Raw genomic sequence first — 15096 nt, forward strand, 5'->3', positions numbered from 1 at the left:
CTCACCCTTTCTCCTTTCTTCTCATTTAGCAGTGGAGAGTGCAGCTTGTCCTTGGATGGTCAGCATGGGAGGAATCCATAACCTTTCTTTTTGGTTCTGCACAGAGCATTAGATTTAGTAGTGCCTTTGGTTGCCATTCCCTGACTTGAAGTCACAGAAGGTTTCTCTATTTCTTCCTTGAACTCGGCTGGAAAGAGTTTGTTAGATGTGGAGCCTGAAGGGAGCAGGTCCAAACTGTCCATTTTGCCTTCTTGCTAGTTGCAGGAAATATTTTCACAAGCAAAGGGCTGGTTTTCTTCCTCTTCAGTTGAAGTCTTAAGAACAGCAATACTTCCCCTGTGTCAGTAATCTCTTGACTGTATTTGAATAGAGTGACTACTCTTCTTTTTTTTCCTTAAAGATTTTATTTATTTATCTTTAGAGGGGAAGGGAAGGAGAGAGGGAGAGAAATATCAATGTATGGTTGCCTCTCGTATGTCCCCTGCTGGGAACTGGCCTGCAACCCAGGCATGTGCCCTGACTGGGAATTGAACCACGATACTCTGGTTCGCAGGCTCGCACTCAATCCACTGAGCTACACCAGCCAGGGATTACTCTTCTTTTTTTAAAAAATGTTTTATTGATTATGCTATTACAGTTGTCTTATTTTTTCCTTTGAACTCCTCCATCCAGCACCCCCAACTTTCTCAGGCAATCCCCACATCATTGTTCACGTTCATGGGTCACACGTATAAGTTCTTTGGCTACTTTATTTCCTGTACTGGACTTTACATCACTGTGGCTATTCTGTAACTAAATACTGTATTTCTTAATCCCCTCACCTCTTTACCCATTCTTCCACATCCCTCTCCCATCTGCCAACTGTCAAAATGCTCTTTGTATTCGTGCTTCTGTCTCTGTTGTTCTTGTTTGCTTAGTTTGTTTTTTAGATTCAATTATTGGTAGATATGTATTTATTGCCATTTTATTGTTCATAGTCGTGACCTTCTTTTACTTAAATAAGAACCTTTAACATTTCACATAATAATGGTTTAGTGATGATGAACTCCTTTAGATTTTTTGGGGGGGTCTGTGAAGCTCTTTAACTGCCCCTCAATTCTAAATATCTTTACTGGGTGGAGCAATCTTGGCTGTAGTACCCACTTTTCATGACTTTGAATATTTTTTGCCCATCTCTTCCAGCCTGCAAAGTTTCTCTTGAGAAATGAGCTGACAGTCTTATGGGAACTCCACTGTAGGTAACTATCTGCTTTTCTTTTGCTGCTTTTAAGATTCTCTTTTTATCTTTAACATTTGGCATTTTAATTATGATGTGTCTCGGCACCCACTTTTAATTATGGGCCTCTTTGCATCCACCTTGTTTGGACTGTCTGTGCTTTATGTACTTGCATGTCTATTTCCTTCACCAAATTAATTTTTTCTTTCATTATTTTTTAAATAAATTTTCATTTTTTTGCTCTTTTTCTTTTTCTTCTCCCACCCCTATAATGTTGAATGTTGAATGTGAATGTTGGACTGCTTGAAGTTGTGCCAGAGGCTGCTTACACTATTCCCATTTTTTAAAATTCTTTTCTTCTTCTCCTTATTCTGATTGGTTGTTTTTTGCTTCCTTATATTCCAAATCATTGATTTGGTTGTTGGCTTCATTCACTGTACTGTTGTTTCCCTGAAAATTGTTCTTTATTTCAATTAGTGAATACTTAATTTCTGACTGGATCTTTTTAATGCTGTTGAGGTCCTCACTAAGTTCCTTGAACATCCTTATAACCAGTGTTTTGAACTCTGCATCTGATAGATTGCTTATCTCCCTTTTGTTTAGTTCTTTTCTGGAGTTTTGATCTATTCTTTCATTTGGGCCATGTTTCTTTGTCTCCTCATTTGGAAGCCTCTCTGTGTGTGTTTCTGTGTATTAGGTAGAGCTTCTATGACTCCCTGTCTTGGTAGTGTGGTCTAAAGTAGTAAATGTCCTGCAGGGTTCTTGGCAGAACCTTCACTATCACCCAAGCTGGGTACTCAAAGTTCACCCTTTTTGTGGACTGAGTACACCCTCCTCTTGTAGTTGAACCTTGATTGACCTTGACAGGTCAATAGGAGGGATTTACCTGAGCCAAAGAGCTGCAAGGATTGACTGTGACCACTGACCACCAACCTCTGCCCTCTGTGGAGGATCAGCTGTTCAAGGGCAGTGTGGTAGTGAGCTAATGTGGTCTGTAGTTGTCCACTGGTTGACCTGGCTCTGGGTTTCCCAGGTAGTACAGGTTAAGGTCAGCTCCCTCCTGTGTTCTACCTGGGGACACACTGTGTGGACTATAAAGCAATATGATATAGCTGATACTTGTGCTGGGCTTGGAGATTCCCGGGTGAAGCCAAGGTGTGAATCTAGGGTGGCTGTTGCTAGTGCTTGGCCTCGGGCCACTTAGTAAGAAGTAGAGAACTTGGGTGCTCACTGAGGTCAGCTGTTGCTTGTTTGATAGGATTTAGGAAGTTAAGAAGCATGAGCTAAGGCAAACCATTTATATGGAAAAGTCCCTGTTAACAACTTGGGTGAGTCCATAAGTTGGGTGGTATGGAGTCTCAGGGGATCCCTAGGGCAGAGAAAACAGTATGACCCAGGTTGATACGGTCTCATAGCACCCACCTGCTGGCTCTGTTTCTGGGGGGCAGGGCTCAGAAAAGGGGCAATGGCCTCTGGCCACCTTTCTGTCTGGGAGAAAGCTGTCCCCAGCTCTTGTGTTGACACTAGATACTTCAGTTCCTCCCTGTATGTCACCTGTGCCTTTTAAGCTGCTACTCTTGTGCTGTAGCTCAGAGGGAGTGAATCTGAGTAAGTCCATGTGTGGGTTCTTGAAAAGGAACTGATTGGGACTCCAGAAGTTTCTTCCACTGACTCAGTCCCCACTGATTTTTTGCAGCAGGAAGTTATGAGGACTTATGTTCCTGGTACTGGAACACTGTGGGAGGGGGTCTTGTGTGGGGCTGGGGCTCCTCACTCCTAAGATATCCTTCCCTAATTTTTATTCACCAAATGTAGATGTGGGACCAACTTGTTCTGCATCTCTGCCCTTCCTACTAGTCTGGATGAATGTGTTTTCTTTAATTTCATAGTTGTCAGAATTCTATTCAACTCTATTCCTGATGGTTCTGAGTGATGTTTGTTCTATAATTTAGTTGTAATTTTAATGTGGTTGTGCAAGGAATCAAGCTGTGTTTACTTATGCCACCATCTTGATATGAAGTCTACCACTCTTCTTTTAATGTGCTGTGTTTTCCTGTTCAACCTCTAAGTTGCTTTTCCAGTCTTAGGTCATTTCTGCACATTGGTTGTTCTTGCCAGTGAAGGTGGATTGCAGGCTAACCACTGGCTGTCTAGCAGCTCCTCAGATATAATTTGGGGAGGAAGATCCACTTTTGTAGGTTGTTTTGAAATGCTTTGAGCACAATAACTTATAGAATCCCAAAGTGGATTTTCAAAAGGTAGTTCTCTCTCTCTTTTTTTAGTTCAAAAATTTCTTTTCTGAGCTTACTCTAAACAGTGGTATGTCCTCATGCACCTATGCTCCAATGTCACACTGCTGGCCATGGCTATGGGCACTGATAGCTGCAGGGTCCCATGCATGAGGTACAGCATGGCTTCCCCATAGCTAAGCCTGTGACCTTTATGAGGTCTGTCCAGACCTTCATGGCAAGATCAACTAATGTGAAGAAATGACCTAAGAATGGAAAAGCAACATAGGGGTTGAAGAGGAAAACACAGAGCATTGAAAGAACAGTGTTAGACTTCAGGTCAAGATGGTGGCATAAGTAAACACAGCTTGACTCCTCACACAACCACATTAAAATTACAACTAAATTATAGAACAAACATCACTCAGAACCATCAGAAATAGAGTTGAATAGAATTCAGACAACTATGAAATTAAAGGTCCAGCCATTATTCATATAATGAGAATGGTGTGCACGACATTGGTATAACCTGGCAGCCAAGGAGAGTACACTGGAATGCAAATGTGCATTCAGTACAGTGAACAATAATGACTTCACTGTACTAGTCATTGGGGGTGGTAGATGCCATTGAGTGAGCATGTGTGCTGTGAGGCCATCACATTCAAAATGACTGAGTGAGTAAAAAATCTGCACCAAATTTTGCATTAAGCTTGAACATTCCTCTGTGAAAAGTATTCAGATGATTCAGAAAGCCACAGCTATGGGCAACCGGTGATTGGCAGCTTCATCACATGCATCATGTCTTGTGCAGACACGCACGAGATTTGATATTTTGTGAAATATCAAATCACCCATGTGACTCAGTCCCCCTACAGCCCAGTTTTGATGCCTTGTGACTTCTGGCTTTTCTCCAAATTAAAACCCCCTTTGAAAGGGAAGGGGCTTCAGACTGTCAGTGAGATTCAGGAGAATACGACAGGTAAGCTGATGGTGACTGGGAGAACTGTGTGAGGTCCCAAGGTGCCTACTTGGAAGGGAACTGAGGCATCATTGTCCTATGTACAATGTTTCTTGTATCTTGTATCTACTTTAGTAAATGTCTCTATTTTTCATATTATACTCCTGGATACCTTCTGGACAAACCTCATGTGTTGAAGTTGTTAGCATCATAAAAAAGCTTTAAACCATTTTCCTCTCCAGTCTCAGATTTCAGTGTATACTGTTGTGAAGACAAGATCTAGCTGATAGAAGCACAGCTTTGAATAATCTTCCTTGACTCATTCTGAGAATTTCTTTGGGTTCTCCCTCCTCACAAAGCTCTATCGTAAAGATGACACTTAGGTGTCTCGATACTTGCTCAAGGCATACTATGTTTTCACCTTTCACACTTTTTAGGAAGCTTGCTTATTGTCCAATTAATTTCATATTGGAGCTTCCAGCCTGTCTTTCTGTGCTCACTTAATTTCTGCTTCCTTTTCTCCAACTTCAATGTTGTCTTGTCCCAATATTCTTTCAAAGATGCCAGTTTCTCTAAGAGCAGCTCTACCACCCATTTTTACTTCAATAGCTCTTCCTTCTGTGAAGTTCCCTTGAAAATATTGTCATTGAGATGTTTTCTCTCCACACTGGCATTTCCTCAGGGTTCTTCTGTGAGAAAAAAATGTTCCTCAGATGGTTGGAAGGGCAGTGAATTAGCTGACAAGACCCCATAGGGATGGGATTTGCAGATAGAATGTCAACTCATGTTGAGACTAGAATCTTCAAAAAATGTTTACCAGAGGCAATTTTTCTGTTGGTAATTTTTTTCTCTCTGATGAAACTATAAATTCTGAACTACCAATGCTCGATTTATGCTATGCCATCTGGGGGCAGGCTTGCTTTGCTTATACATAGTTTATGTTCCCACAATAACTTTAGTTTTCACCTGATTATCAGTATCTCAGATATTTCCAATTAGAATTGCAGAGAGAGAAAGTCTGTTCAGTCTAGTTTCTCTTAGGTTAGGTCATGATGTATTTGCTGACAAGTTTATGGGTTGGGTACCCTTAAGTTTATTCCTAGTCCAATCTGCAAAGACCAGGTGGTAAAGGGGCCAAGTGCTCTAAACTTAGGTGGCAGGGGCTGTGGGTAGAGTGATTTTTCTTAGAAAGAGCTCTGGGTGGGTAGATATCAATGGACATGAAATAATGGGGTTAATCATGAACATGGATGAATCAGATAAAAAAAACTTAGAAAATTATGCATACATTTATAAAGATAAAAGTTAAATTAGTGTTTAAGAAATCCAAGGAAATCATAGATTTTAGTGTGAACTCTAGTCTTTACGCACACTATTGGAAGAATAATGTGATTTCTAATCTTAGGTCTGGCACAAACATTTCAAGAAACAGAACAGTTTTAGTTGACAGAGAGCAGAGTAAACTAAGGGAATGTGTTGCAAACAATGATTAGTTTTGTTGCTTAACTAAATACCAGTTCCCTTTTTACCACTGGAAACAGAGTCATTGATGTCTTTAAATCTAATTAGAGCAGAAAAAGAAAGATCAGAAACTCCAGAACCCTTGACATAATTTTCTTTGGATTTGACTCAAAAGCAAAGAGAATAAAGGCAAAAATAAATAAGTGGCATTACATCAAACTAAAAAAAAAACATCTCCACAGCAAAGGAAATCATCAACAAAATAATAATGCTATCTCAAATGGGAGAACATATTTGCAAATTATATATTTGATAAAAGGTTAATACCTAAAATATATAAAGAGCTCATACAGTTCAAAGAATTTAATTAAAGGAGCTGAATAGACATTTTTCTATTCAGGAGCAAAGGAGCTGAATAGACATTTTTCCTAAGAAGACATGTAGATGTCTTCTACATAGCAGATGTAGAAGACATGGTCAACAGGTAGATGAAGAGATGCTCAGCATAATTAATCATCATGAAAATTCAAATCAAAAGAATGGCGATTATTATCAAGATAAAAAATAGCAAGTGTTGGTAAAGCTGTGGAGAAAAGGAAACTTGTACTGCTGGTGGGAATGTAAACTGGTGCAGACACTATGGAAAATGATACGATGTTCCTCAAAACATTAAAAATACAACTGCCATATCACCCAACATTGGTATTTGTCTGAAAGAAACTAAATCACTATCTTGAGGAGATGTATGCACCCCATGTTCATTGCAGCATTATTTATAGTAGCCAAGACATGGAAATAACCTAAGTGTCCACTGATGGATGAATAGATAAAAAGAGGTGATATACACACACGTGTGTATATATATATATAATAAAATATTATTCAGCCATAAAGGGAAATCCTATTATTTATGACAGCTTGAGGGCATTATGCTAAATTAAATAAACTGAATTCAGAAAAGGAAGAGGCACTGGGGATCTAATGGTGAACATTTGTTGGGTACTGGAGTGCTCCAAAGAGTTCAGAAGAAGGCGAGACAATGTGACTGTGTCAATCCTGAAAAACTGTGGGTTGTTCTGGAAGAAATGGGCATGCCTCAGCACTTGGTTGTCATGAGGTGTAACCTGTTTTGTGGCCAGGAAGCCACTGTCAGAATTCAGAGAAACAGAATGGTTTTCTATAGGTGAAGGTGTCAGATGAGGATGTATTTTATCTCCCTATTTTTAAATCTGTATGCAGAACACATTATATGAAAAACTGGGCTACTCTCAGAGGAAGGAGGAATGAAAATTGGTAGAAGAAATTTCAGTAACTTAAGAGATGAAGATGGTATTATTTTACTAGCAGAAAGTAGCAAAGATCTGAAATGGCTGCTGGTGGAAGTGCCAAAGCAGGACTGCATTTAATTATCAAAAAGACAAAAATCATGACTATAGAAGAAACACACGACTTGAACATGAATGGCGAAGACACTGAAATTGTTATAGATTTTGCTTATTGCGATTCAGTCATCCATTCAAATGGAGAATGCAGCCAAGAAATCAAGAGAAGGCTGAGACTTGGAAGGGCCATAGTGGAAGAATTAGGAAAGATCAAGAGCCAAGATGTGCCATTAGAGACCAAGGCTAAGATCATCCACACCTTTACATTCCCAATTAGTATATATACAACGTATGGATGCAAAAGTTCTACAGCAAAAAAGGCTGCTACAAGAAAAAAAATTATTCACCTGAGATATGGTCTTGGAAGAGAGCTCTATGGACACCCTAGACCACCAGAAAGACAAACAAGTGGGTCCTATAGCTAATTAAGCCTGAAACATCACTAGAGGCAAAAATGATGAAACTGAAGCTATTCTACTTTGGGCACCCAGGAAGGCAGGGTTCCTTAGAAATGACCATAATGGTGGAAGCATAGAAGGCAGCAGGAAAAGAGGAAGAACATATGTGCTCTACACTGCTTTCCTCCTCACGGAAATGCTCTGGACTGAACCAGTGGACTTTCTTGCCACCCAGCTGCTGCTTAGCTTCAGCCAATGGAAAAGGAGGGAGGAGAGTGAGGCTGGGGTATTTGTTCCCCTGGATCCCTGCACTCTGCATGCTGCTTGGACGGCTGTGCACTTTGACAGATCACAGCTCCTTTCCTGATGGCATCCTCTACGTGGCCTTCACCACCTGGTTGGTAAACACTCCCCACTCTCTTCCCTTAAGATCCAAGTATCTAGTCTCAGTGACAACAGTCTAGGGGGGCTGCATTATTCCTTATGGTCCTGCTACATAACTTTATATTCTTTTTATTTGCAATTTCTTGAATTATCCTAATTTCAGCATGTTGTGTCATTCCTGCTGGAACCCCGACTGATATAGGACATATGAAAAATTGTCATTAGTTAAGCATGGTGTTAACACCCCTAATTCTAAGAGGTCTGAGGGGGGTGGATAATATATGACACATTTTCACATTTCAGTGTGTGCAGTCTTGATATCACACTTACTCTGATTCCTTACAAACCTTGTGATCCTGCATAGGTAGACAAAGCTTCGACTACAGCTGCCGAAGAGGCAGATCAGCACTGAATTTCCTAATTAGTGATCAGAATTCCTTCCCTGTTTCACTCCTAAATCATCCCTAATGCCTAATGTAATTAAAGGTACTTCTAGGACACTTAAAAAATTGTCTTTGCTCCCATGCAGCCTGGCTAACAAAAAGCCAATCATTCTTCTCAGGGAGGGCTTGGCATCCTGGTGCTCAATGATTTGGGCTAGATTACAGCCTCACTTACATGGACAGACAAGTCTGAGGGAAGATCAGATCAGCAGGAATTCAAGTAAGGGAGTGACTTTCCCTTATCTGCTGGACAAACTGAACTAGTTATCAGAGGATTGCACAAGCTGGATTCCACCAGCAGCTCATGAGCTTCCTTAGGGCAAAATTCTAGTTGAATAATTTTGTAGTTCGAATTTTACTAGTCTGGCAAATACAGACACCCAGTCAAGCATTTGTTTAATGAGTGGCATAGACTCTTATGGCTTTTGAGAGCTCAGAAGGCCACGTCTTCATTCCCCTGCCTCCAGGGGGCTTCCAGAAAAGCAACAAGCTCTCCAGTGTGAGGGAGGAGGGCCTTCCAAAGTTTACTCGTCCACACATTTAAAATTTTTCTCCAATTGATTGCCATATAATTGCAGCCAAAGCTAATTTTATTGGACATAACTAAAAAGTAAGACATTTATAATAACTCTTTTTATACCTGACAGCATTCAGACCTTCCCAGGCTTCTTTCTCTTTCTGGACTAAATTATTCCAGTTTCTTAAAAATTTTCCAGGACTCAAACTCAGTAGAGCGTGAGGAAATTACCCAGAGACATTTGAATTTATATTGTGCCTGGTTTAGAGAAAATGCTCCCTGGATTCATTCTGTTTTTACAGACCAGCATGTTTAAGAATCAAAATAATTCAGAAGCTGGCCACTGAGATTGAATTGCATCAAACCAAGCATGTAGCAGGGGTGGGGTCACTGCGCAGTCCCAAAGTGAAGGCTGGCTCCTTCCATGTTCCAAGAAGGGAGAGAGAAGAGTTAGGACTGAAAAAATGAAGTATGTTTTTCTGCAGATGTGTATCAGCTAATCTATGAATTAAAGTGGAACAGAAAAAAAAAGCAGAGAAAAAAATAAATAAACCTTCCCTTTTAATTAACTGAACTGATTCAGGAACTCTGAGCAATGATCAGCTAAACCTGCGTAGATTCTAAAGGGAAGTGGTGAAGCTTGAAACTCACCTGAGTGGGTGTGGTGAGTACTGTCCTCCAAGTAAGTAGCATTTATGGTCTGAATGGTAGAGCCAGAGGGCCTCAGGGCAAGATTCTGTCCTGAGCAGCATCTCATGTCCTGTCCCCTCCAGTGCCCATCCCAGTCTGGGACCCCATTCGTCTAGTGCACAAGCCTTGGGTTAAAAGACATATTGAATTGTGGCCTGCATCTAACCTGAAGTGAAAATAGTTTATTTTATTAATAATGGGCTCTGGGTTTACATCTTAGTTTTGGTTAAAGCTCTCAGTAGAAGGGGAAGGACTAAAAGTCTAGGTGTCTGCTGAAACTGAGGCCTTTGCTCTGCAAAAAATAGGGGTGATTTTTTTGGGGAGGGAGAAGCACTCTTAAACAGGAGGGCCGGAGAGAAGGAGGGAAAGAACCAGGGGAGAGGAGTTAGAAAGATAGGAGCAATTGAGGGGCTGGAGTCTGCAAGTCTGGGACTGTTAACAGGTGTTTTAGGGGCGACGATGCTAAGAGCACGGGTTGTACCCATCGTGTGGAACAAGTCACACTCCAGGAGAGCAATCACTGTGCAGGTAGGAATTTTACTAGTCTGGCAAATACAGACACCCAGTCAAGCGTTTGTTTAATGAGTGGCATAGACTCTTATTGGAACTTGAATATTTATTATGGTGCTTATCCACCAGATGTCAGTAAAGTATCTAATTCTAAGCAGATAAGTGCACACAAGGCAATTTTCCAACAGATGAAAGTTATCTCGAGGAAGGGGTGCTTAAAAAAATTCACACTCAAGAATAGTATGTGCCAGCAGAGCCCCAATTTTTGGCCTTCTTCCACTTACTATTTAAAATATCTTCCTCTTACAATCTTTCAAAGAAAGAAAGAAAAGAAAGTGCTCCCAAGTTTTCTACCCTCTGGGAAGCCACCGTGTCCAAAAATCTACAACAAAAGAACCGAACCGAACTGAACCCAACTTTTATTGTGCTTGAATGTATTTGATCCATTTGGGGAGGGTGTTCTGTTTCACTCGTGACACATTGTGCTTCACTTCCGGTACTAAGAGTATATCTTCTGTAATTATCTACACTCACGTGTGCTTTTCCTAGAAGCTTGTCAACCTCTTTTAGATCACTAACTCATATTTTTATTTAAATTATGCACACATATAGTTGAAAGTTCAGTTTTACTATTAGGTTTATAATGAAAACTAGCAGTCACCTACTCCTCCCCACCTTAGTTCCATTCCTTGGTTGTAGCACTTTCACCTTGCTTACCTGTTTCTTTTTATACATTCATGTATCTAACTAACTTGCTTCGATTCCTATTTCTTCATTTGTTAGGTTTTTCATTGCCCTCCTATTACAGTGCTTGAGTGTATTAGTCAGGCTAAGTTATGCTAGCTGCTACAATAATCAACCTTCCCAACATACTAGCTTAACAAAATAAAGGTCTATTTCCCAATGTAAGTCATCAGCGGAAGTAAGAGGTTGTTCTCCACACATTCAGGAACTTGGGTTCCTTCCATCTTTTGCTGCCACCATCTTCAACATGTGGCCTCCACATGACCCCTGAATAGGAAAACAGACAGAGGTCAGGAAAGTGTGGTGCTGGAGAAGCAAAGGGAAGGGAATTATCAGGTCAGAGGGAGTGATATATTGTGCCCGGTAAGGAAAGGGGAGAATTGACTGCTGGAGTTAGCAACATGGAGGTCATTGGTAACCACGCTAAGGTTGTGGGGTAGAAAACTTGATTGGAGTGGGCCTTAAAAAGGAGAGGAATTGGAATAAAATAGTATGTAAGATGGTTTTGCAGCCCTTTTGTATGGATAGGTAAGGCAGGAGCAGAGGAGGAAGAATATCAGGTATGCTGATGGGATGGCCCAAGGGAGAAGAAAAAGGATGGCATAGGATAGGTGAGAATCTCGGAGAGCTCACAGCAGGGGGAACTTTCCAACTGGAAGGTGGCCTTAGGTACCCTTGCTCAGCTCCTTTTCAGTAACAGGAAGGAAGAGCCCGTGGGTGCAGGTGCTGCAGCAGGTGGAGAAGGTCCATGTGGTGATAGGAGTTTGGGAAGTTCTTCATGGACCATGAGGTGAGGCCTTTAGCTGAGAGTGAGGACGAGGGTGAGCTGAGAGGGTGGGTGTAAAATTGATTTCTTCTTTTTGAAAAGTCTTTTACAGTAACTTTAGAGGTATTTGGGGAGGGAACACAGGTGTTCAACTGCCAGATTTAATAAGAAGTCGAATTATAAACCACTTAAAAGTCCAGTTGTACCATCCTTTGTACCTGCCAGGGTCTGATCAAGTAAGACTCTCAATAAATATTTGCTTAGCTGACGTGAATTTTCTTTCTGGTCACAGTCAGCTTTTTCAATGCCTTTTTTGAGGTTTCTGCCTTATCACCTTCACAAAACTACAGCAAACTGAAGTTTAGCTGTTAAAGACAAGCTTCTCCATCCTTTTCTTGATAGATTTTCTTTCTTTCTTTTTTTTTGGATGGGCCATGTTTTCAGGCAAGCACTCTGTTGATTCATATCATTACAGGTTACGCAAACTTGGCCAGCTTTTCTCATCCATGTGTCCCCAGCATCAGCCTGCATTTTGGAACCAAGCCTCCAGGCTCCATGGTTCCTGGCAGGTAAGAGTGATGCACTTCAAGCACGGAGTGCGGAGTGTGGGCACCCCTTCCACCATCTGGCTGCAGTGGACAGAAGTGTCTGTCACCCGTGTACTGCCTTCGAATCGAGGTGTAAAGCACTGACAAGATGGTAAGTTCAGAGGATGGAGGGAACTGGTGGCTGATGTGAGAGAGAGCAGGTGTCATCCAGTCTGTGAACTCGTGAAATTTACTTAAAAACAAGAAGAACTTACATTTACTGAGGCTTATTTAATCCTGACAATTTCCCTTTGAGGATTATTGTCCCCATTTTACAAATATAGACACCGAGGTGCAGGGAGATCCATGGACTTGCTGAGATCAGACAGACAGGAGAACATTTAAACGGAAGGAAGTGGACTTCAGAGCTCGAAGCTCCTAAACCCCTGGGCCACCTTTGGGAGCCCCTATTTTCCTATCGTTCACATGAGAGCATGAATATGTACCTTGCAGGCTCAGGCTGAGAATTAAGTGAGATAATATATATAAAGTACTTGGCATATCACAGGAACTCAGGAAGAGTTTTGTTGGTATTTAAAGTTATTCTTCTTCTCTTTTTTGTTAAAAAGAAGTAAAAAGGTGTTGTTATTTAAGCCTTCTGTTGTGATTCATACACATGAAAAAACACACCAATCTGCATAGTGATTGTTATTTCACTTCTTTCCATTGTATAGTTTCAAGAATTGGTTTTGGGAACATAAAGTATGTACCTTATACATTTCATTATTTGAACAAAAGCTCACAATTCAATTTTTTTTAAGGAAAGAGAAACTACTAATATTCAGAATAAAATACCCCTTCTTCCTTTTTCAATTTTCATGAGGCATTTATTTTTCTACTCCAAGCCCCTCATTTTTTCATTAATAATCTGGGCTATTGACAAGGCCAGACTCATTTTCAGTTGAAAAATTAGAAGAGATCATAAAACGAGGGGAACATATTTTTTAAATGAGTATTTGTAGATTTGTTCTCCACTGGGCTATTCTGTTAAATCATAAAGTGAGTGAGAGACAGCCTGTCAGCGGAAGACTGCGGATGTGGGTCAGAAGTGTGGGCACCTGTTTCTGCTCTGCCTCCTACCGGCTGTGAAATCGTGGCCAACCACCTTCTCCATGGTCAATTTCATTATTTTCGAAGTTGGAGATGAAACTTTCCCTAAGTACAGCCACAGAGTACAGCCCAGGAATGTGAGTTTCATGAGATATTAGAAAATGGCAGGGAAGACGGGGTTTCATGATAAAATACATTGATCGATTCTGTGTTAGATAATTCTAGATTGGCAAAGCACCTTTGCCATGGGCCTTCTCCAAATCTCTGATACGCTGATGGTGCTGTCAATTTCCAAGAAAGGGATGTTTCTCCTAAACTTACTTCATCACAACACTGCTTTGTCAAAAGGTACCTTCCATGTTTTAGAAACATGAGGATCACATACAAAAAATATAAAACTTAATGCAGATACTAGTAAATGATAATCATTAACTATTAAGCCAAACATATAATATTTAAAGAACTAAGTAAATATCTCTTAATGAGAAGACTTTCCCACCTAATTTCTCCATACCTGCTACTTTTGGGAAAAACACTATTGTAAGTATTGGTTTGATTCTTAATTGATAATTCATCTTTGCCCATAACCACTTCTAAATTTAAATGTCCATACCATGGAACATAGGACTCACATATTAGCATAATTATACATAGATATACTATTTACATATTTATATAATGATTTATAATATGAATATTATTGTTACAAAATTGCTTTCTTTTGTGCTTACATTTCCTAGATGTTTATGCTGAGAAAAATTTGTGGCTATAGATGACATAAGACTCCCCAAAATGTAAGAGGGTAGGCATCGTGAAGATGACCTATTCTTTTTATTTTTCTTTAGAGACACGGAATCTATGATTCATTATGTATGAAAATTTGCCCATTTTAACCATCCAGTAGCATTGGACTAGAGATACTGGTGTGTCTGTCCCTCTGTTCTCTTATGAGATTGCCAGGAGCATCGTAACCTGGCAAATAGGTAAAGTACTGGTCAGGTATTGCTTTCCACCACCTCCCTCTTTTTAATGGGAAAATTCTGAGTTAAAATGTGAATAAAATATTTCCCTGAATTTATCTTATATTTTAATAAAATGTTGAGTAATAAAAATGTGAATAAACCATAACACCATAAACATTAATTTGCTGAATTCTGAGCCAGAGCAATACACAAGGTGATCCATTTCGTTGCAAAACATGGTTTCCAACTCTAAGCATTTTATTTTTGTGTATGTTTCTTTTTATAAATAAATATATAAATATGGTGGTATAAGATTAATCCACAAAAATAAATGTTGTGCAATTAAAAGAAGTAAAAGACTCTTTGGTCTTACTTTGGTGACTGCTCATTTCTATGAAATGTTATTAACTTGAGGGTTTTAAACAGAGGAGTGTTATATATAGAATTTTTTAATGACTCAAATCACTTTCTGAATATGGATTGTTTTAATTAATTCACTCTTGTCCTCAGGTTTATAGGTTTCCACGCCTGTGACTTAACAAGCCTAGAATACCTGGTACTTTTTTTTCTGTCTTCTCCCTCAGTTTTACAATAATTATATCTCTTGACAGCTGCATTTCTCTGCCTGCCTCCATCAGGGTTTATAATTTAGTTTGGGTGAGGACACTAGATGAACAGGTGTAATAGGACTGCATTTAGATGAACCCAAGAGGTTCTAAGTAATGAGCCATCATTCAATTATGGCGAGCGCAAGGGCTACCAAGCCAGGCCTGGGGCACCTCTTGTGCCTCTTCTTAGAA

This window comes from Artibeus jamaicensis, unplaced genomic scaffold (genome assembly GCF_021234435.1).
Source record: "Artibeus jamaicensis isolate MK-2021 breed Jamaican fruit bat unplaced genomic scaffold, CSHL_Jam_final scaffold_1964, whole genome shotgun sequence".
In the NCBI taxonomy this organism is placed as follows: domain Eukaryota; kingdom Metazoa; phylum Chordata; class Mammalia; order Chiroptera; family Phyllostomidae; genus Artibeus; species Artibeus jamaicensis.